Raw genomic sequence first — 22,140 nt, 5'->3', positions numbered from 1 at the left:
AACTACCCTCAACACCATGAAGGTTATTCAAACACTAGGCCACCCTATTTTGATGGAACAAACTATGGTTTTTGGAAAACCAAAATGAAAATCTTTTTAACCCAAGACTATCAAATGTGGAGAGCAATTAATAATGAATACATCTTACCCACAAGAAATTTAAATGATTGGACCGAAGCCGAACAACAAGCTTCGAATTATAATGCCAAAGCCATGAATTCTCTTATTTGTGCTCTATCTCCCGGAGAATTCAATAGAGTATCAAATTTGAATTCGGCTAAGGAAATTTGGGACACTTTAGAAGTCACCCATGAGGGAACCAATCAAGTAAAAGAATATAAAATGAACCATCTTTTTCGGCAATACGAACTCTTTCAAATGACATCCGATGAAACAATTGCCGACATGTACACTAGATTCACCAATCTTGTAAATGGTTTAAGGGGTCTTGGAAAACAATTTTCCAATAGAGATTTAGTGACTAAAATCCTTAGGTCCTTACCTTTGTCTTGGGAATCCAAAACCTCCGCAATCACCGAAGCCAAGGACATGAACACATTGAACCTAGATGAACTAATAGGGTCCTTGATCACCCATGAAATGATTTTCAAAACAAAAGCACCCGAAATCGAAACTAAAATCGAAAAAGGAAAAGGAATTGCTTTTGCTTGTAATGTAGGTGAAAATGAAGATGCAAAAGAAGACATGGAAGATGAAGTTGCCCTCCTAACAAGAAGGATCAAATTCTTGCAAAGGAACATGGGAGGGATGAGAAATAGAAGGACAAACCCTCCATTCAAGAAGAAAGAAGAACTCGGTGATGGATCTTCTCAACCACGATGTTACGGTTGTAAGAAGCTTGGACACATTCGCCCGGATTGTCCACTCAACAATGAACCCACTTCAAACAACCGCTTCAAGAGAAGAGAAGGCAAGAAAGGAATGACCGCCACGTGGGATGAAGAAATTGAAAGCGAAGGCGAACAAAATGATGGCGAAGATTGCTTGATAGCAAGGAACGTATGCTTCATGGCCTCAACAAACGACAACAATGAGGTAAACACTTTAAATGATGTTATTATTTTAAAAGAAGTTCTTGATTCCCTACAAAATGCAAATGATGAACTTGAAATTCAATTTGATAAAATTGCATCACTTGAAAATTCTCTTGCTAACATGAGAAAAGAATTTGGTTGGTTAAAAAAGGATCATGAATTTTTAGATGATAAGAATGAAAAATACAAAGTAGAAATTCATGAGTTAAATGCTTCTATCAAAATCTTAAATAAAAACCGACAAGAACTCTCAAATGAAAACAACAATCTAAAGCATGAAAATGGTAGATTATCTTTTGAGTATGATGAACTAAAGAAACTTTTTGAAAAATTTGAAAATAGTTCATTAAAATTGGATAGGCTTGTAAATCTTCAAAGAATGTCAAGTGACAAAAGTGGACTTGGACATAAATGGAACACCACAATATCCAACTATAAAACTAAACTTGAAAAGGTTTCTTCTAGCGGTACCAAAATTTGCTTTTATTGTGGTCTAGAAGGTCATTACAAGGTTGCTTGCTTACATGCTAAACAAGATAAGATTAAGTTGAACTCTAATGTGAAAACAAATGAACATAGCAAGATTAGGAAGATTTGGGTACCTAAGGGATCTCACTTGCCTATTCATATGTAGGTATGCCTTAAAAGCCATAACAAGAAGAACACATGGTACCTTGATAGTGGATGCTCTAGACATATGACCGGAGACCTTACTCAATTCGCATCCCTATCGCTCAAGGATGGTGGAGACGTTACCTTTGGAGATGATAAGAAAGGAAAAGTCAAAGGTGAAGGCACCATAGGTAACTCTACCTCTCCCATACATGATGTACTATTTGTTGATGGCTTGTCCCATAATCTTATTAGCATTAGTCAATTATGTGATAATGGTTTTGAAGTTGTCTTCAATCCCGATAAATGCATTGTTAAAAATAAGATAAATGGAGAAGTAAAATTCATAGGGTCTAGAGACAATAACATTTATACAATTGGACTAGATGATCTTAGACTCCAAAATGCGACTTGTCTAAATGCCATTAGTGAGGATTCTTGGCTATGGCATAGGAGGTTGGGTCATGCCGGAATGGATCTCATTTCGACCCTCTCCTCAAAAGAAAGTGTTAGAGGATTGCCTAAGTTCAAATTCATCAAGGATCACATTTGTAGAACTTGTCAATTAGGAAAACAATTGAAAAGCTCATTTGCACCTAAAAATATGATTTCAACTTCCTACCCCTTGGAGCTACTTCATATGGATCTTTTTGGACCAATGAAGACTAGTAGCCTAGGTGGAAAGAGGTACGTGTTTGTAGTTGTTGATGACTACTCACGATTCACATGGGTCATATTTCTAGGACATAAAGATGAAACTTATGAAAACTTTCTTACATTGTGCAATCAAATTCAAAATGAAAAAGGTATTGCCATCTCCCACATTAGAAGTGATCATGGAACTGAATTTGAAAATGTACATTTTGACACTTATTGTAATGAACATGGCATAAAACATAATTTTTCCGCACCTAGAACACCTCAACAAAATGGAGTAGTAGAAAGAAAGAATCGAACTCTCCAAGAAATGGCTAGAACTATGTTGCATGAAAATGATCTCCCTAGATATTTTTGGGCGGAAGCGGTTAGCACCGCTTGCTATATCATAAACAGGGTATATCGAAGGCCAATTTCTAAGAAAACACCTTATGAGCTTTGGAAAAACTTGAAACCAAATATAAGCTATTTTAGAGTGTTTGGATGTAAATGCTTTATTTTAAACATCAAAGATAATCTACACAAATTTGATAGGAAATCGGATGATGGAATATTCTTAGGGTATTCTTCTCACAGCAAGGCATATAGAGTATTTAATAGGAGAACCCTAGTAGTAGAAGAATCCATGCATGTGACATTTGATGAAAGAGAGCCAACACCACAAGAAATGCCATATGATGAGGATGAACCCATTGAACATCTTTTTCCAAAATTGAGTGCTCCTTCTCATGCATCAACAAGTCATACATTACCTAGTGAGGAAGTAGAAAATGAAGATGATGACTCATTGCCTAGGGATATGAGAACATTGGTAGATCATCCTGAATCCCAAATTTTAGGTGATGCCACATTGCCAGTAAGAACTAGATCATACTATCGTAGTGTGAGTAACAATTTGGCGTTCCTATCCGAATTAGAACCAAAATCCATCAAGGAAGCTGAAAAGGATGAATATTGGTTGATGGCTATGCAAGAAGAGCTAAGTCAATTCGAAAGGAACAAAGTGTGGAGGCTAGTGCCTAGACCTAGTGATCATCCAGTCATTGGCACGAGATGGGTGTATAGAAATAAATTGGATGAAAATGGAATTATCACTAGGAATAAAGCTAGGCTTGTAGCCCAAGGGTACAATCAGGAGGAAGGGATAGATTATGATGAGACATTTGCTCCTGTTGCCCGTATGGAGGCTATTAGGATACTTTTGGCATATGCATCTCATAAAGGATTTAAACTATATCAAATGGATGTCAAAAGTGCCTTCTTAAATGGCTATATCCAAGAGGAAGTGTATGTTGAGCAACCTCCAGGTTTTGAAGACTTCAAACATCCAAATCATGTCTTCAGGCTTGATAAAGCTTTATATGGATTAAAGCAAGCTCCTAGAGCTTGGTATGAGAGGCTTTGCACTTTCTTAGTTGAAAAGGGATTCGAGATGGGAAAGGTGGATAAAAACTTATTTATCAAAAGAGAAAATCATGATATCCTCCTTGTCCAAATCTATGTGGATGATACCATCTGTGGCTCAACTAATCAAAAATTGTGTGATGAATTTGCAACCTTAATGAAAAATGAATTTGAAATGAGCATGATGGGAGAGTTAACCTACTTCTTAGGACTCCAAATTAAACAATACAAAAATGGAATATTTTTAAATCAAGAAAAATATACAAAGGAGTTATTAAAGAAGTATGGCATGGATAGCAGTAAGACATCAAGAATTCCCATGAGTACTACTGCTAAGCTAGAAAAAGATGAATTTGGCAAATCTGTGGATCAGAAATTGTATAGGGGTATGATAGGTAGTTTGCTCTATTTGACAGCCAGCAGACCAGACATTATGTTTACTGTCTATCTCTGTGCTCGATTTCAATCGGATCCTAAAGAATCTCACCTATCAGCAGTTAAGAAGATCTTCAAGTACTTAAGAGGAACCCAAAGTCTAGGACTGTGGTATGAAAGATCATCTTCCTTCACTCTCATCGGATATTCAGATGCAGACTTTGCTGGATGTAGAGTAGATAGGAAAAGCACTAGTGGGACTTGCCAATTCTTGGGTAAATCACTTGTTTCATGGTTTAGCAAGAAGCAAAATTCAGTAGCTCTGTCCACAACAGAAGCAGAATATGTGGCAGCCGGAGCTTGCTGTGCTCAAGTCCTATGGATGAAAAGCACATTGATGGACTATGCAATCAAAATGGAAAATATTCTCATCCAATGTGACAATACTAGTGCTATAAGCTTAACAAAGAACCCCATACAACACTCAAGAACAAAACACATTGAGATTAGGCACCACTTCATCAGAGATCACTCACAAAAATGGGATATTTGCTTAAAATATATCAACACTGAAGATCAATTAGCGGATATCTTTACAAAACCCCTTAGTGATGATAGAATTTGTTATATCCGAAGTGCCTTAAACATATGGAGTGCGGATCAAATCAAAGAAATTGCCAAATAAATACTTTGTGCCTTTCACCAGCTTATCTATATAGTGTTTATATATATATCATCTTTGTTTGGTAGTATCTGCATGAATGAGATGTAAAATACTAATCTTAAAAATCACTCAATTGATATTCTTAGCCTTCTTAGTTTTCTAAGTTGGAGAGGTATCTTCACTTTAATTAAAATACCTAACATTTTGACATATGTCAACATCTCGATCATGTACAGGTATATGTACATTACTTGGTTATATATTTCTATACCATAAGCATTGATGTAGGGGGAGTTATCCACTCCTAATTTTTTTTACACCCTTTCTGTCGATGACAAAAGGGGGAGAAGTTTGAAATTGATTATCTATTCAATTGACTATATGCACCACATGCTTATAACTTGTATCATTTATATGTGTGCATATATTGAGGGGGAGTTCCAGTATTCACTTGCCTACTACTATGTCACTCCACACACACCTCATAATCAATTTTGTTTGTCATCATCAAAAAGGGGGAGATTGTAAGCCCAAGGGTCTACTCTCCTATCTTGTTTTGATGATTCTAAACATAATTGATTGTGTTTTTGAATACTAATCAATTTGCTTTGAAGTGTTGTGTTTGAGATAGGATTGATCATTGAAGAAACCAACACACAACATGGTCATGCTTGGAGATATCCCATACAAGAGTCAAAGGAGCTAAGTGAAGCTCACCTCATCTCTCAAGCAAGCATACACAAGATGGAAGATCAATTGAAGACCAAGACTAAAGAGAAGTTGAAAGCTACATAGGTATCATTGTACATCCTTTCTCTTTAGATTTCCAAGTCAAGGCAAAGTGTTTTCAAAATGTTTTTCAAAGAACACTTAAGAACTTAAAATGGATTAGTGAATGGTTATGTGGTGGACCAACATGTTGAGACCCTCATAAACATTCCAAAATAATCATAGGAGATGAGTTCCAAAAGCCAAAAATCAAACAAGAAATAAAATCTCAAAATATGTGGATTTTTAGGCTTCTCGGAACTCCGAGATTTTTCTCGGAGCTCCGAGCTCGGAACTCCGAGAGTTCCCTCGGAACTCCGAGAAAAGGTCCAGTAGCGTCTGGACATTTTCTCGGAACTCCGAGAAATGGTCCAGTAGAAAAATTCCATTTTCTGGCCGTTGTCTCGGAACTCCGAGAATATTTCTCGGAACTCCGAGAATGGTTCTCGGAACTCCGAGAATTCTCGGAACTCCGAGAATGGTTCTCGGAACTCCGAAAACCCTGCGACAGCTCAGAATATAGCCGTTGGGATTTGAATTAATTCTTGTTTTTTGATATTTCCACCCCCAAACGGTCATATTCTTTGGAGAGGCTATAAATACAATATGTAGAGAAGTTTTTCTCTCCCTCTTGATCATTTGAAAACATCTTTGAGCATCAAAGAAAACTTGCAACCTATTATTGCTTGAGATTTTGTTTTCCCCACACTTGCCTTGCAACTTGCAAATCTATTTGAGTTGGGATTTTAGAGCTTTCACTTGCAACCATCATTGAAGAGCAATCAAGGATCTACAAAGAGCATCAAGCTTTCAAGAAGAAGCCAAGCTATCAATCTTTCATATCTTGTATAGGTGGCTAGGGCATTCCGTTTTTAATTCCCTAGAGAGCAACCGCTTAGAACTCGGCGGAGAAGGAGAGTCTTTGTAAAGGTGTAAGGGCATCCTTGTTTAATATCCCTTGGAATTGTAACCGCCTCGGAGCCGGGCATCGTGGAGGTCTCCAATAGTGGAATCCCTCAAGTACGACCTTGAGTAGAGTGGAGTAGGCCGTTGGCCGAACCACTATATATCGGTGTGTCATTTCTCACTCTTGCATTTCCATTATTGTTTGATTTGGCATTTCATTTTGTTTTTCAAATTATATTTGCACTAACCAAATATTTAATTAAGTGAAGAAAAATTCCAATTAGGGTTCATAGGTAATTTTGAAAAGGCCTAATATTGAGTTAAATTCAATTCATCCCCCCTCTTGAGTATTTCAAACTCGGGCGCCATATTCTAGGAGCCCAAACTATGTGATTGAATAAATCCTCCTCTATCTGTTGCGGGTCGAGGGCTCCTTCTCCTTCCCCTTCTTCAAACTCCGATTCGTATTTTTCGTATAGAAATCTCTGATCAACGATAGAACAAGATCCATTTTGCATCATATCTAACGGATTCCTTGGTTCGGACCGAAGAAGCAATGTCACTCGATCATTATCATATAATTTTAGCAGACTCTAAAGAAGAATAAAGTTCTAAAATGAAAACACTTGATTTCTAAAGCTTACTAGAAAAGAAAATCTCCAGAGAAGATCTCAGCCCTCCTTCTCCTTGCTATTGCCAAAAGTAATCGACGATTGGAGCTTGAAGAAAACCAGTAGATTCATTCAATTAATTCGGAGAAATAGGTTCAAATGATCCAAAATAGACCAAATCTATAGCTTAAAACCTAATTCAAAAGCTTAAGAACTAAAAAAAAATGGCTGATCTAAAGTTTTTTAGCTAATAGAAGGTATGGATCTAGGATCTGCTGAAGTTAGGGTTTAGAGCCTCGATCTAGGATTCTATGCAAAGAAACAAAAGGAAATTAGTTGTTTAAAGGAAAAACAAAGAAGGAAATGAAAAAGAAGCATAGCCGGAAGCTTGCCAAAATCTGGCCGAAGTTAAGTTGGGGAAAAAGAAGATGATTGGCCGGAAGATGACTGGAGAAGATGAAATTGGATCGGAGAAGAAAAGGTACGTAGCTAGGGTTTGGGTTTTGAGAATTTGGGATTTTCCTCTCTCGGATCTCTCTCTTCCTCTTCAAATTTCCAGCGAAAATGAGATCCTCCCCTCATTTTTCGTTGATTTTTTTATTATATACCCATATATGGTTGCTGATATTGGCACCTTTATAATTGATAGGCGCACAGAATTTGATGGGCGCGCCAACTAGGACGGGATCTGGACGGGATAACTCACCCCCCTTCTTACATACAAATGATATATTTGCTTCTTTTTCCACGGACAACCCCCCTTTCTTTCTTTTTTACAGTGATTTTCGCATGTTAAGGGCACTCCCCGACTTGACTAATCCATCCCCCTTCTGGATTCACACCACTCTCATTGCTTCGGTTTGTTCGCTAAGCAAATGCATTCAATTTTTGACGAAATTTCATAAGGACCTAGACGGGACCCTAATCTACCCTGGGGTTAAATTTGGGGCATCCACTCACTCATTTGGGATTTTATTCAATTTTTATGAGGTTTAAGAGTCGGTCAAAATGGGGTGTCTACAGATGCTCCTCTTTGGCAGAACGTGCTTGACATGCGAATGTCAAAGCTGAACAGACAACACATTTTGATCGACCCTAAAGCAAAGCAAATTTTTAGGTTTTTAGTTCTAAGAACGGAATTCACAAGGGTAAGACTCTACCAACAATAGGAACATAACCTCTCACCGACTCTTAACTCGGAAACTAAAACATCTCAAAGAGATAGCCTCTCTCTAACGCTCATGACTCAACTATTTAAACTAGTTAGCAAAGATGAACGAACATTAATAAAACACAAAAACACTTTCTTTTTTATTTTTTATCAGGGTAGACCAAAATACACACAATAATTTCTCAAAGAGCACTAATCAAACAAACAACTTACTCGACCACTTATTAGGGTACTCGAATATTTGAGCCAAACTCAAACATCTAATACCGAGGCAAAACTTAGTTTCAGCCAGGCGATAGCTATACAGATCATTGCTGAAAATACATCTGTTTAACTATCCGAGTAACTCTCACTCTTCTCTTTCAAGGTAGCGAATCACTTCGGATTACGCGATTCTGTTAAACAGTTACACATAAACTCAAATTCGTATGTCCTTCTAAATAGTCCCACACAAACATCTTCGCAGATATGCATGACTCCTAACTCGTTAGGAAGCTGCACATTACGGAACGATGATTAGGCAAGTCACTACTTGACATTGCACTACTAATCATCTGGATATAAATACCCGGGCGAAGGAGGAAAAGACCAATCAGTGTAACACAGGATCGATGATTTTTCCCTATTAAAGTTTTCAAAATGATCGAAGAAAAAGACCAAACCGTGTAACACAGGTTCAGTAATTTCCCCCTATTAAAACCTTTCAAAATGATCGAAGAAAAAAGATCAAACCGTGTAACACAAGTTCGATGAATTCCCCCGATTAAAATATTTTCAAAATGATCGAAAAAGACCAAACCGTGTAACACAGGTTCGGTGATTTCCCCTATTAAAACCTTTCAAAAATGATAGAAGAAAAAGATCGAACCGTGTAACACAGGTTCAGTAATTTCCCCCTATTAAAACCTTTCAAAATGGTCGAAGAAAAAAGATCAAACCGTGTAACACAGGTTCGATGAATTCCCCCGATTAAAACATTTTCAAAATGATCGAAGAAAAAGACCAAACCGTGTAACAGGTTCAGTGATTTCCTCCTATTAAAACCTTTCAAAAATGATCGAAGAAAAAGATCGAACCGTGTAACACAGGTTCAGTAATTTCCCCCTATTAAAACCTTTCAAAATGAATGAAGAAATGACCAAACTGTGTAACACAGGTTCGGTGATTTTCTCTGTTAAAAACCCTTCAAAATGAACGAAGAAAATACCAAACCATGTAACACAGGTTCAGTAATTTTCTCTATTAAAAACCTTTCAAAATGAAAGAAGAAAAAGACCAAACCGTGTAACACAGGTTCAGTAATTTTCTCTATTAAAAACCTTTCAAAATGATTGAAGAAAAGACCAAACCGTGTAACACAGGTTCAGTGATCTCCCGCTATTAAAACCTCTTTCAAAATGAATATTGAAAAAAACAACCAGATAGTGCAACACTAAATCCACTAATTTCTTATTCCATAAAAACACTCTTCAAAACACTTGAAGAAAAGACCAGACCGTGTAACACAGATTCTGGTAATTTCTTCACTCCATTAAACCCTTTTTCCAAAGTTTGAAGAAAAAAATACCAGACTGTGCAACACAGGTTCTAGTAATTTCTTACTTTGTTAAAACTTCTTTTCCAAAACAAATGAAAAAATGACCAGACCGTGTAACACGAAGTCTAGTAATTTCTTATCTTATTAAAATCTTTTGAAACAACAGAAGAAAAGGCCAGATCATGGAACACGGAATCTGTCAATTTCTATCCTTATTAAAAACTTCAAAATAAAAGAAAACTGAGAAACTCAAAATGACTGAAAGAAGAGATCAACTCTTAATGATTTCACAGATGAACCAGTCATCTCTTCGCAAAGAGTAACTGAAATGCATGATTTTGGTCAAAGACCGGACTCAAGTAACTTGAAGGAATTTTCGAGTGCCAACCCCTTTTAAAAGATTCAAAGCATTCAATTGAAATTTAAAAATTGCTAGAGTAAATTCTAGACTCCGCTGGGGTAAAGATTTTTCAAAAAAAAAAAAAAAATTAACTCCAAAGGAGAACTACTTGACCAAGAAGCTCAATACAGAGAGTGCTCAAATTTTTCTAGTCTCTATTTGATGAAAATATCAATCTCAAGTATCAATTATTACTTGATATCTTTTATGACTTAAGTCATAAAAGATGCCCCTAGTATGATTACTTCCATGACAAAATTCATTGGAGAGCAACACAAAAGGAATGGGCCAAAGGCTTTTATTACTGCACACTTGAGATTACAACAAATTATTCTCATAAACACCTGGTTTACAAGGCTTTTCACAGGTACAAGAAACTTGTTCTACTCAAACTTTTCTTTTATCTCTGCCATTTTCTGATACTGGAACTGAGCTAAAAGCTTATCAGCCTCTGAATAGTGCTCTGCTTTACATTGTCCACAGGAGCCACAAATTCCCTGCTTCTCTGAGTCTCTGAGTTTTTATCACTCCGGCTTTGGGAGAAATACTGATTAAACAGGACTCTGAAAACTTACCTCGACTTGACAAAAGAAAAACTTTGACAGACAATGACCGAAGACTTTGACGAGTTCTAAACAAGACTCCAAAAGAGACTGAATCTGCTTCTTAAACTGATAAACATTTTAAAATAGTTAAAGGTCCAACACTCTTAGAGTCCTTTGAATACCATGTTTAAAGATGTTTCAACATCTTTTCAAGATTTCTGTCATGGTTATTATCCTTTTAGATTGCTTAGTCTCAATCGCCCTAACTCAATGAGTAACAAAAGAAGCTCTGTTGACACTTACTCAGACATTAAAGAAGAACCAAAGAGAAAATGAAAGTTCAACTGACTTTAAGAAAGCTCTGTCTTTCATGAAGTCCTTGCCATGACCAAATTTGCCTGGACTGTCTGCCCTTGCAGATTTTCCATCCAACAGGCTCTGCACCCTAATTTTTGCCTAAGCCGCCCTTTCGGGTTTTCAACTTAGCGGGTGAATGACCCTAACTTTTGCCTATACCTCCTTTGCGAGTTTTTAGTCTAGCGGGTCTAAGACTCCATCATTTTTTCTTTCTTTTTTCTGTTTCTCTACAAACCTGAGCCTAAATATACCAGAAGAACTTTCAAGTAGGCTTCGATTCGAAAGGCTAAACCTTTGATTGATTTATGTGTAATTAAACCGAATCTGGACCCTCCAGACTGCCTACGTAGTTCACCCATATGGGTTTCAGAGATTTTTGTTCAAAATGTTATAAAAGATGTGACCGAACCTGAATTGATCAGGCTACCTACGTACCCTGTAGAAAGGGATCAGGTCATAACATAGTTCAAACTACATTTTTTTACTAAAAAAAATGCCCCTAGTTTGGGTTTATCAAAGAAAACAAGTTTTTTTTTATAGGCCCAAAGGGTTTGCAAACTGTTTAAAACATTTGGGATGTTGGCCTTAAGCTCGGGTCGATCGAAGACAGCCTCCTGGTGTACTTAAGCATAATACTTCTTTAATTGATCCAGGTTTGTAGGTTCATTTAATTTTTCTCTATTTTCATCGAGGAGTCTTACGGCTTTTCCAAGTAGGACTTCATCGACGATATAAGGACTAGTCCTGTTTGGCCTGAATTTACCTCTCAAATCAAACAGCGGCGCCCTGTAGGACTTCAAAACAAGATCTCCAGGCTTCAAATCTCGGACTCAGACTTTCTTATTGAAAGCTCTTTCAATTCGTCTCTGATATCCCTGGATATGGTACAAGGCTCTCAAACTCTTCTCATCTATCATCTGCAGTTCATCATGTCTGGCTCTATCCCATTCAGACTCTGGTAAGTCAGCTTCCATCATCACTCTCAAAGAGGGAATTCTTAGCTCAACAGGGAGAACTGCTTCTATTCCGTACACCAAAGAATACGGAGTTACACCTGTAGAGGATCTGATCGATGTCCGATAGGCCCATAAGGCATATGGAAGTTTATTTGACCAATCCTTATAAGTCTCAGTCATCTTACTGATAATGACTTTGATATTCTTGTTTGCTACCTCTACAGCCCCGTTTGTTTGAGGTCTGTAAGGAGATGACTTGTGATGTTTTATCTTGAACTCTTCACACAGGTGTAACACCTCTTTCTTGAAATGCGACCCATTATCTGAAATCAACTCGTGAGGTACGCCATATCTGCAAATAATGTTGGCACGAATGAACTTCGCAACCGTATTTGAAGTTATGGAAGCATATGATGCAGCCTCAATCCACTTCGTAAAGTAATCAATGGCTACCAAAATGTACTCATGTCCGCTTGAGGATCTTGGATAAACCTTCCCAATTATATCAATTCCCCAAACTGAGAACGGCCATGGAGAAGTTAAAGAATACAACTCCGAAGGAGGAACATGAATGAGATTTGAATAGACTTGACACTTATGGCATTTTTTTACAAATGCGAAGCAGTCTGCTTCCATTGTGGGCCAATAGAATTCAAGTCTCAAAATCTTTCTAGACAACATTTCTCCATTCATATGAGGTCCACAAACTCCCTCATGGGTCTGCTCAATAAGTTCTGCGGCTTTGTCTTCTTCTACGCACAGGAGTTGTATGCCATCAAACGACCTTCTGTCCAGCTCTTCTCCACAAATAACGAAGTTGGCGGCCAATTTCTGAAGAGTCTTTCTTTCTTTACTTGAAGCTTTTGAAGGATGCCCTTTACCAACAATAAGATTCTTGATATCTGTATACCAAGGCTTCCCATCTGAACACCTAGCTGAAATCTCTACAGCATTCACATGCGCAGGAGCCCACTGAAGTCTGACAACTAGTGGTTGAACCTTCATTGATACAGAAATGTCTAACATCGAAGCAAGAGTTACCAAAGCATCAGCGAAATGATTTCTGGTTCTTAACAAATGAGTGAATGTCATGCTCCTAAACTTTCTGACCAGATATTCCAAATAAGTGTTATAAGGAACCAATCTATCTTCTCAAGTTTTCCATTGCCCATTAATCTGGCAAATTATTACGATGGAATCCCCAAACACATCAATATCTCGAATCTGCAAAGCTAAGGCTGCCTCAAGTCCGGCGATACAAGCTTCCTACTCTGCCATGTAAGGGTGTCAATTTTGGCTCGGGCTCGGAGGCTCGCTCGAGCTCGGCTCGAATCCTTAACGAGCCGAGCCGAGCCGGCTCACCAGGCTCGTTAAGCTTAACGAGCCGAGCCTAATTTAGGCCAGGCTCGGCTCGGCTCGTTAAGAATTTAATATATTTAAATATATATATATATATATATATTATATATTAATTTATACATTAAAAGGGTTGTCCAGGGAGTGAAAGGGGGGGCAAAATATGTCACTTCATTTTTGGAACCCCATTTGTTACTAGGACCACCCCCCATAGTGTAAAAAAAGTAGTCAAATTACACTAGTAGGGCTGTCCGGGGAAGATGAGGGGTGTGAACATAATATAACCCGAGCTCGGTAAGGCTCGCGAGCCTGGCCGAGCCTGACCGAGCCGAGCCGAGCCCGAGCCTGGTTCGAGCCCGAGCCGAGCCGAGCCGAGCCGAGCCGAACTTTTGAGCTTAACGAGCCGAGCCGAGCCTGGCCAAGCTCGGCTCGTTTACACCCCTACTGCCATGTTATTGGTGCACTCAAACTGTAACTTGATAGAAACAGGAATATACTCCTTCCGAGGGGATACAAGCACAACTTCTACTCCCTGTCCTCGATTGTTGACAGCTCCATCAAAGTACATAAGCCACTTAGTACTCGAAGTATCTTCTTCAATATCCATGATTTCTTCGTCAGGAAATTATGCCTTCAAGAAAGCACTTTCTTCTACAGGAGCATCAGCCAACTGCTCAGCAACGATATGCCCCTTAACTAATTTCTGAGTGACATAGGTGATATCAAACTCAGACAATAACAACAACAACCTCGCAGTCCTTCCTGTAAGGGCAGGTTTCTCAAACAAGTACTTTAACGGATCCATCCGTGATAGCAAAAGAACCTTGTTTGACAACAAATAATGCCTAAGCCTTTGAGTTGCCCAAACTAATGCTATACAAGTCTTCTCCAAAACAGTGTACTTTAATTCATACTCTAGCATCTTCTTGCTGATGTAGTAAAGGGGCTTCTCCTTTTTAGACTCAGGATCTTGCTGAGCAAGCATGCAACCCATTGCTGTATTTGTAATAGACAAATACAACAGCAACAGCTGGCCTGGAATGACAGGTGACAGAACAGGAGGCAAGGATAAGCACTGCTTAACTTTTTCAAAGGCCTCCTGACACTCTTCATTCCACTTTTTCGAAGAATTCTTCTTCAAAAGCTTGAAAATAGGCTCTCATGTCATCGTCAGATGTGCTATGAACCTTCTTAGATACTGAACCTTTCCAAGGAAACCTCGGATCTGCTTTTCTGTCCTAGGCGATTGTATTTCTTGAATCGCCTTGATCTTTTGTGGATCCACCTCTATTCCTCTTTCACTGACCATAAACCCTAAGAGCTTTCCTGGTGTAACACCAAAGACGCACTTACTAGGGTTTAGGAGAAGCTGATACTTCCTGATCCGCTTAAAGAACTTTCTCAAGAAAATGGTGTGCTCGGATCGAGTCTTTCCCTTTATAATCATGTCATCTACATAAACTTCAACCTCTTTATGAATCATATCATGTAGAAGAGTTGTAGCAGCCCTCTGATATGTAGCACCAGCATTTTTCAGACCAAACGGCATCACTCTGTAGCAGTAAGTACCCCACTGAGTAATGAACACTGTTTTCATCATGTCCTCGGGCGCCATCTTAATCTAATTGTAGCCTGAGAATCCATCCATAAAGGATAAAAGTGCATGCCCGGCAGTATTGTCTACCAGGAGATCAATGTTTGGAAGAGGAAAGTCATCTTTAGGACTTGCCTTGTTCAGGTCTCGAAAATCGACACACATTCGAACTTTCCCGTCCTTTTTAGGCACCGGTACAATATTCGCCAACCACTCGGGGTATTCAAACACTTGTATGAATTTTACTTCTAACAGTTCTTTACTTCTTTATAAACTTTCAACTCCCATTCAGTTTTGAGTTTTTGGAGTTTTTGCTTCTTTGGCTTAGCATCGGGAATTAAGGGCAAGCGATGCTGAACAATTTCTTCACTTAATCCTGGCATGTCATCGTATGACCAAGCAAAAACTTCCTTGAACTCTTTGAGTAGGGTGATTAATTCCTCGCGTTCTTCAGGAGGTAAAATTTTGCCAATTCGAATCTCGCGAATCAAGGTTTTGTCACTAATATTCACAGTTTTAATTTTCTCTTCGAGTGGTTTTGCTTGGTGACCCTCCTCCTGTTGAATCATGTGTCTGATTTCAGGGGGAGTGTCGTCGGCATCCTCATCAGAGGGGAAGTCTTGATTGTTATTATTAAGATTATCATATTCTGAAACAGACACATTAGAAACAAAAGTAGAGACAGGAATATACACAGAAGAAGAATCTTTTATTTCATTGAATATTGAATCAAGTACATCAAATGATGAATTACCCACATTAGGGTTTACAATGAACTTTGGACTCATTTTTACAGACTCAACAGATATGTTGACACCAACGTCAACTAACTCTGAACTATGTTCTGAAAGAACATCTGACTCCACAATAGAAACAACATCTTACTCGATCCCGCTAGAAGAAGAAGAATCGCCATTGACCTCAGGAGACTCAACCTATATAGTACTTACATCAAAAGAATTGTTAGAATAAACATACTCCGAATCAGACTCAGAGACTGATACATACTTATGAACAACTGACTCTTCTGTAGGGACACGAATGTACTGAAAAGTAACCTGCGGGAGGACCTGAGATGTCCAGTTAGTCAACGGTTCCTCTGCCGGGGTGATTAAGTTAGTGGGATTCAAAGTTGAGGCATTCTGATTTATCACAGCAATAGTCTGGAATTCTTCATGAAACAGTGAACTCAGAAGGCTCGGCTCTATATGTTCTGCCCAATCTGCTTCTGACTCAACTTCTATGATCTGCCCACCTATCAACTCATCTTCTAACTCAAGATCGAAGAAAATTTCGAAACCTGGCAACCTCTGTCCTGTACTCTCATCTAGCCAAGTCTCGGCAAAGCCACAGAAGGGAAAGTCTGCACCCTCTTTCCTGAACCGGCCGTTCATTATCAAATCAATCGGCGCCATTGGTAATTCTAACCCTCTTCGGCGACATTCTGCCCATTTCAACATCAACTGCTTCATCTCTTTGATTTCTTTCTTCATGGGTTTGTACACCAGCCCAAATAAACCATTGAATGTTTCAAACATTGGAAACTCAGTCAGAAGGTCTGATGATATTTGCCTAACCCAGCACCTGGTATGTACCTCTGTCGGCGAATCATCTTGATAACATTTGAATTTGTGCTGGTTATGAAACAAATTTCCTCATTCATAGCTTCCTCAACGGAGATAGCTGTCACTTCTAGCAAAAATCCAGTCAGACTTATATCTTCAGCCCTTACCACAGTCAGGTCTTGAGTAATCTGTCCTATCTCAAGGTCTGGATCGCCCTTTACAGTTATCACTCTATTCTTGTGAAGAAACTTCAGCTTTTGATGAAGAGAGGATGGAACAACCCCGAACTTGTGCAACCACGGGCGACCAAGTAATAACAGAAATGAGACTTTAATATCTAAAACCTGGAACTCTATTTTGAAGTCTTCTCCGATCTGTATTTTAGTTACCAGAGTTCCGATTACATCCCTACGAGTACCATCATACGCTAGAATACCCTGCTCAGATGGGATAAAGTCTTCAGGACCGAACCGAAGGGTTGTCGCAGTACTCAGCGGGCAGACATTTAAAGCAGAGCCATTGTCAACAAACACCTCTGGCACCTTCTTCTTATTGCAAACGACTGTGATCTTTAAAGATTTTGTGTGGTCTCGGCCCTCAGGAGGTAGATCTTCATTTGTGAAAGATAGGGTCTTAGATGCTCTTGCCATAGCAACCAAACTCACCAACTCATCAGGAGTAGCATTGACAGAGACTTGTGCTGAGTTAAGCTCTCGAAGGACTAACTTTCTGTGCTTGGATGAGGCCATGAGTAAACCCCATACTGAGATATTAGCCTGAGTCTTTTTCAGCTGTTCCAACAAGCTCTCCTCTTCTTCATCTGCGTTCACCTTATTCTGCCTCGGATTCTCTACATTTCTCACAACTTCTGCAAGCTTTTCTACGCTCAACTCCGGAGGTTTGAAAACACGTCCGCCTCGGGTCATATGACGCATCTCGTCACACTGGTCATCTAGCAATAGTAGCTCATCTTCTTCCATTTGGACAACATATGGTTCTTTACTCTCTTTTTATTCTTCAAAGTCCTCAGCCCTTAGGACATACAAAGTTTTCTTTGTCTTTCCTGTACTGTCAGTCTGAAATACACAAGACTGAGATGAAGACGACCCAGCTAATTCATCGTCATCGAACGAAATTACATAACACTCCTTCTTTTCTACTGCTTCAAAATCTTCCTCGTCAAACTTCATTACATAGGTATTTTCTGTGGTAATGGCACAAATGAGAGTTGACGGATCAAGCAAAGGTTCATCATTAAAAATGGCATTGGTAGTAGGTGGAGGAATAGCATGATGGTTTTGAAGCGGGTTCCGAGTAACATTCGGTCTCTCCACTGCAAGCTCGTCCTTGTTAATCATATTCTGAATTACATGCTTTAAAGCCAAACAATTTTCAGTCAGGTGTCCCGGACCTCTGTGATATTCACAATATTGATCCATCTTCCAGAATGTTGGTAAGGGATTAGGGGGAGATTTAATGTCTGGGAGCTGGATCTTTCTATCTTTGATCGGCTTCTTAAGAATCATTGCTATAGGATACAGAAGGGGATCAAACAATCTGTGAAAGGTACTCCTCCTTGGTTCCCTTGCAGCTTCTGTAACAACCCTAGCCGCAGGCCTGGTGTAACTGATAGCATGAACCTCCTTGGGTTGGATTACAGGCCTTTTACCCTCTCGAATCTCAGAAGAAATTTTTGCTCTCAGACGCTTTGCTATGGCATCCTCTGTCTGAGTACCGATCTTGATCAGATGGTCAAAGCTCGGATAATGCTGAGGTGCCAAAAAATGAAAGTACTGAGGAGACAAACTCTTAAGGACCAGCTTTATCTGATCTGATTCCAACATTCTCTGGCTCAGCTGAGCAGACTTACATCTCCAACGCCTGATAAAGTAGGTGAAGGTCTCCTGAGGACCCTTCTTCAGCTATTTTAGGTCTCTCTTCGTGACCTCAATACCTTCTTCCATCGAGAACTACTCTATCAGTTTCTCAGAAACGTCTTCCAGGGTTCTCACCTCTTCTGGTTTCAGCCTTAAGAACCATTTCTTTGCAATTCCCACCAGAGAAATTGGAAACAATTGAGCCATCTGCTCGCAGCTCAGACCATACTGCTGTGATAGAATGATAAACCATCTCATGTGATTGCGCGGACATCCGCTTCCATCATATTTATCATAATCAGGAACTTTAAAGTTTGGGGGTAGAGCAACTGTCGAAGACATCATTAACTCAGAGACGTCGAACTTCTTAGGCCCTTGCACTTTCATCTGTTCTATCTCGTGAGCCAACTTACCAAACTTCTCAAACATCTCTCTTTCCAGTTTCTCAAACATTTCCTTTTCTCTATCAACCCTTGGAGAGCAATACTCTGCGGCATATTGTTCATCATCTAAATCGACCTCTAAAGGAGAGATAGCAGGTCTATGCAGCTCCAGAGATGTAACACGAGGAGGTGGAAGTATGGGACTTCTAGATGCAGAAGCCTTATCACTCATCTGAGTTTTCATGTGAGTCATCTCCTCTTTCATTCCTGCCATGTTCCGAGTGAGGTTTTTCATCATTTCTTGCATACTCAACAGAAGGTCAGTTAGGTCAGCCATTTGGTTCACTTCAAAAGAACCTGACAACTCTGGTGAAGATGGTAAAGGTATTGTTGATGATACAGGGGAATCAAAGTGACGAACGAGTCTAGACACTGAGGTAGGTCTAGACCAGGTGGGTATGGCCTGGTTGTCCTTTTTTGGAGCGATGGTTGTTATCTTTCAGAATCCTGATTGGAAGTTAACAAACTAGATTAAATGATCAACAAATGAAATAAGGTATTCACCACAAATAGAGATAAAAGAAAACAAACACATTTTGTATTGATTATATTGACAGGTTACAACGCCAGCGATTGGTTACATGAAGAATGATGAAACTATGGATCGCTGACTGTCTATAACATGCATCAAGTAAAAACTCCGGTATTTTCATCCGTAATGAGACCGGTATTACAATCTTTGACTCTAGTTATATTCAAGTAAAACAAATGAAGATAATAATAAAATGATAATCTCATGCCGAAGGTCCTCAAGGTTCTCCAATCCGAGCTTTCTGGTTTGCAGGCCCTCCAGATACTCCTCTGTTCCGAAGCCTAGATGCGAAAGCAAATCTCCTCTCCGTGATTTTGTCTCTCCAAGCAGCTACTATGGACTGAATGAGATCAGGAGTAAGGTCTTCACAACATGGTGGTGTAATAACCCTAGGATGACACAAGATTCCAGTAATCTGACGAGGGAAACACAGAGGTGCATAGAAAGAAGATTTTTCTAGACCCATAAGATAGACAAATGAATATGGGTAGGTGCTGGTGATAATTTGTGGGCATGAATGACTTACCCAACGAAATTGGTTTTTCCCTATATTCTGCAACCAATGGTGCCAGTCATTAAGCTGAGGTTGCTTAATCTTTGCTTTCCAGGAATGAAAACTCTTAAAGGTGTACTCAATACGGTTTTGTGGCTGAAGGATAATGAGTTTCTCACAAAGCCATACATATAACAGCTTAGCACACTCGAAAAAATTATCCTGAACCTTTCCACTAGCAATAAGGTCTAAGCCATAAAAGGTTTCTGCTAGCATTGTAGGGACAGGATTTCTTCCCTCATTGATTTGATCTACTATCTTCAACAAGGTGAAATAGGCAGCACTAGAGTCTCCACGAATGACATGGCGTGCAAAGACAGTAAAGATTAAGGCATTACGTCGACAGTCCTGAAAATGGGAGTCTGTAGGATCGACGTTTTTGGAAAAAAGTTCGATGAGGGCTTGAAATTGCACATTCTTCTCTGTGAAGCATGGCAGAGTTTTGACAACCTTATTTTCGAATAATTTGCAAAAGAGATCATGAGGGGAGTCTATGCTTGAAGGTCGGATCCAAAGTCCTTCAGGAGGGAGCTCTAACAGGGCACACCAATCTTCAAATATAGGTCAAAGTTCAAAAGACCCAAATCGAAAGACATGAAAAACAGGATCCCAAAGTCCAGCAGCTGCTTGAAGAAACTTCCAATTTATACCGCGACTATTCAGATGGGTAAATGAACCAATGAAATGTTCAGCCATACTCCTTTCTTCACACCTTAACGAAAATGATTTAATAGTCTCCGTTATCCACTTGTCTAACAAACTGTTCGCCATGATCAGACCTGACACTCAGATGGAACAAGATGATAAGGGAAGGAAGATGATCTTGAAGGAAATAAATAAATAATAAGAATAAACTTGACAATTAATTATACAGGAATGATACAATCTGCGACACTAAATTTTTTATCAAAGATGAGAGATAACCAATAGATCAGAAAATAGACCACGGCCATAAAATGATAGAAGTAGGTCGTAAACCGGATCTAAATCTGGCGATGAATATCATCAACTGTGCAATCAAGAGGATCAAAATGATAGACCATGGTCATAAGGACAGCGAACAAGCTATTGGCTAGATCTCAAGACAAAACGGGTAGACAGACACACACATACCCTAATGAATAAGAGATACACAAATTGAATCTATGACACAACAAAAGAATAGATATATAATCAAAGGGTAGCAAATAAAACTGTGGCCACGAGAACAACATGTACAGGCCACTAACCTAGTGAAACTGAAAGGATACAAATATGACTAATCAAACTAGAAGTTCTCACTAGAAATGGGTTCTAAGCTAATCGAAGCTATACATGCGAATCAAGATAAGGTAAACTGACTCCAAAGAATAGCAATCATGCTCAAAATGCTTTGCGAAAAATTCAGCAGCATAACGGCTAGACAAGAAAGTCAAGGTAAGGTAAACTCATGGTTTAACTAATTCTAAAGAATAGCGGTCATGCTCAAAATGTTCTGGATAAAATCCGACAGCATAACGGCTATACAAGGAAGTCAAGGTAAGGTAAACCCATGGTTTAACTAACTCTAAAGAATAACGGTCATGCTCAAAACGTTCTGGATAAAATCCGGCAGCATAACGGCTATATAAGGGATCCCCACAGCTCAACCAAAGGATATGTGAATGGAAAAAATAGTAGTACAAGACTCTCGGTAAGAATACTAATACTCAACTGACAATAACAAGGTAAGCTCACAATCGGTAAACGAATTAGGATCTTATTTCCTAAGTAGGATTAGCATCTTTCTTTCTTTCTTTTCTTTCCACTAGGATTAGTTTCTTGTTTTGTTGGCCTCTTGAGTGGGAAATAGATATTGTTGATTAAGTAGGATTTAGTTTTTTATTTTCTTATAAATATGAGAGCTTGTATGAGAAAAGAAATCAATCATGGAATAACATCAAAGACATTTTGTCTCTCTCTCTCTCTCTCTTTTCTTCTTCTTCCTGGTGGATTCTAGGACAATTTTTGGATCGTATGCTTCAGCTGCGATTTTCATTCGGATCATACGCTTCGACTCGATTCCCGTTTGATCCGCTGCGTTATTTTAAAAACATAAATTTGATTGAAGTTTTTGCATGATTTTGGCCAAACCTACATTTAAATCCCTGTAACTAACAAACTAGGTAACCAATATACACACCAATCTCTCTTCCCAAACTGACAAATTGAAAATCTCAGCCA

This window comes from Tasmannia lanceolata, unplaced genomic scaffold (genome assembly GCF_043159265.1).
Source record: "Tasmannia lanceolata isolate RefF3 unplaced genomic scaffold, GAP_Taslan_0.1 ptg000023l, whole genome shotgun sequence".
Lineage (NCBI taxonomy): Eukaryota > Viridiplantae > Streptophyta > Magnoliopsida > Canellales > Winteraceae > Tasmannia > Tasmannia lanceolata.
Note: the sequence above shows the minus strand (reverse complement) of the source record.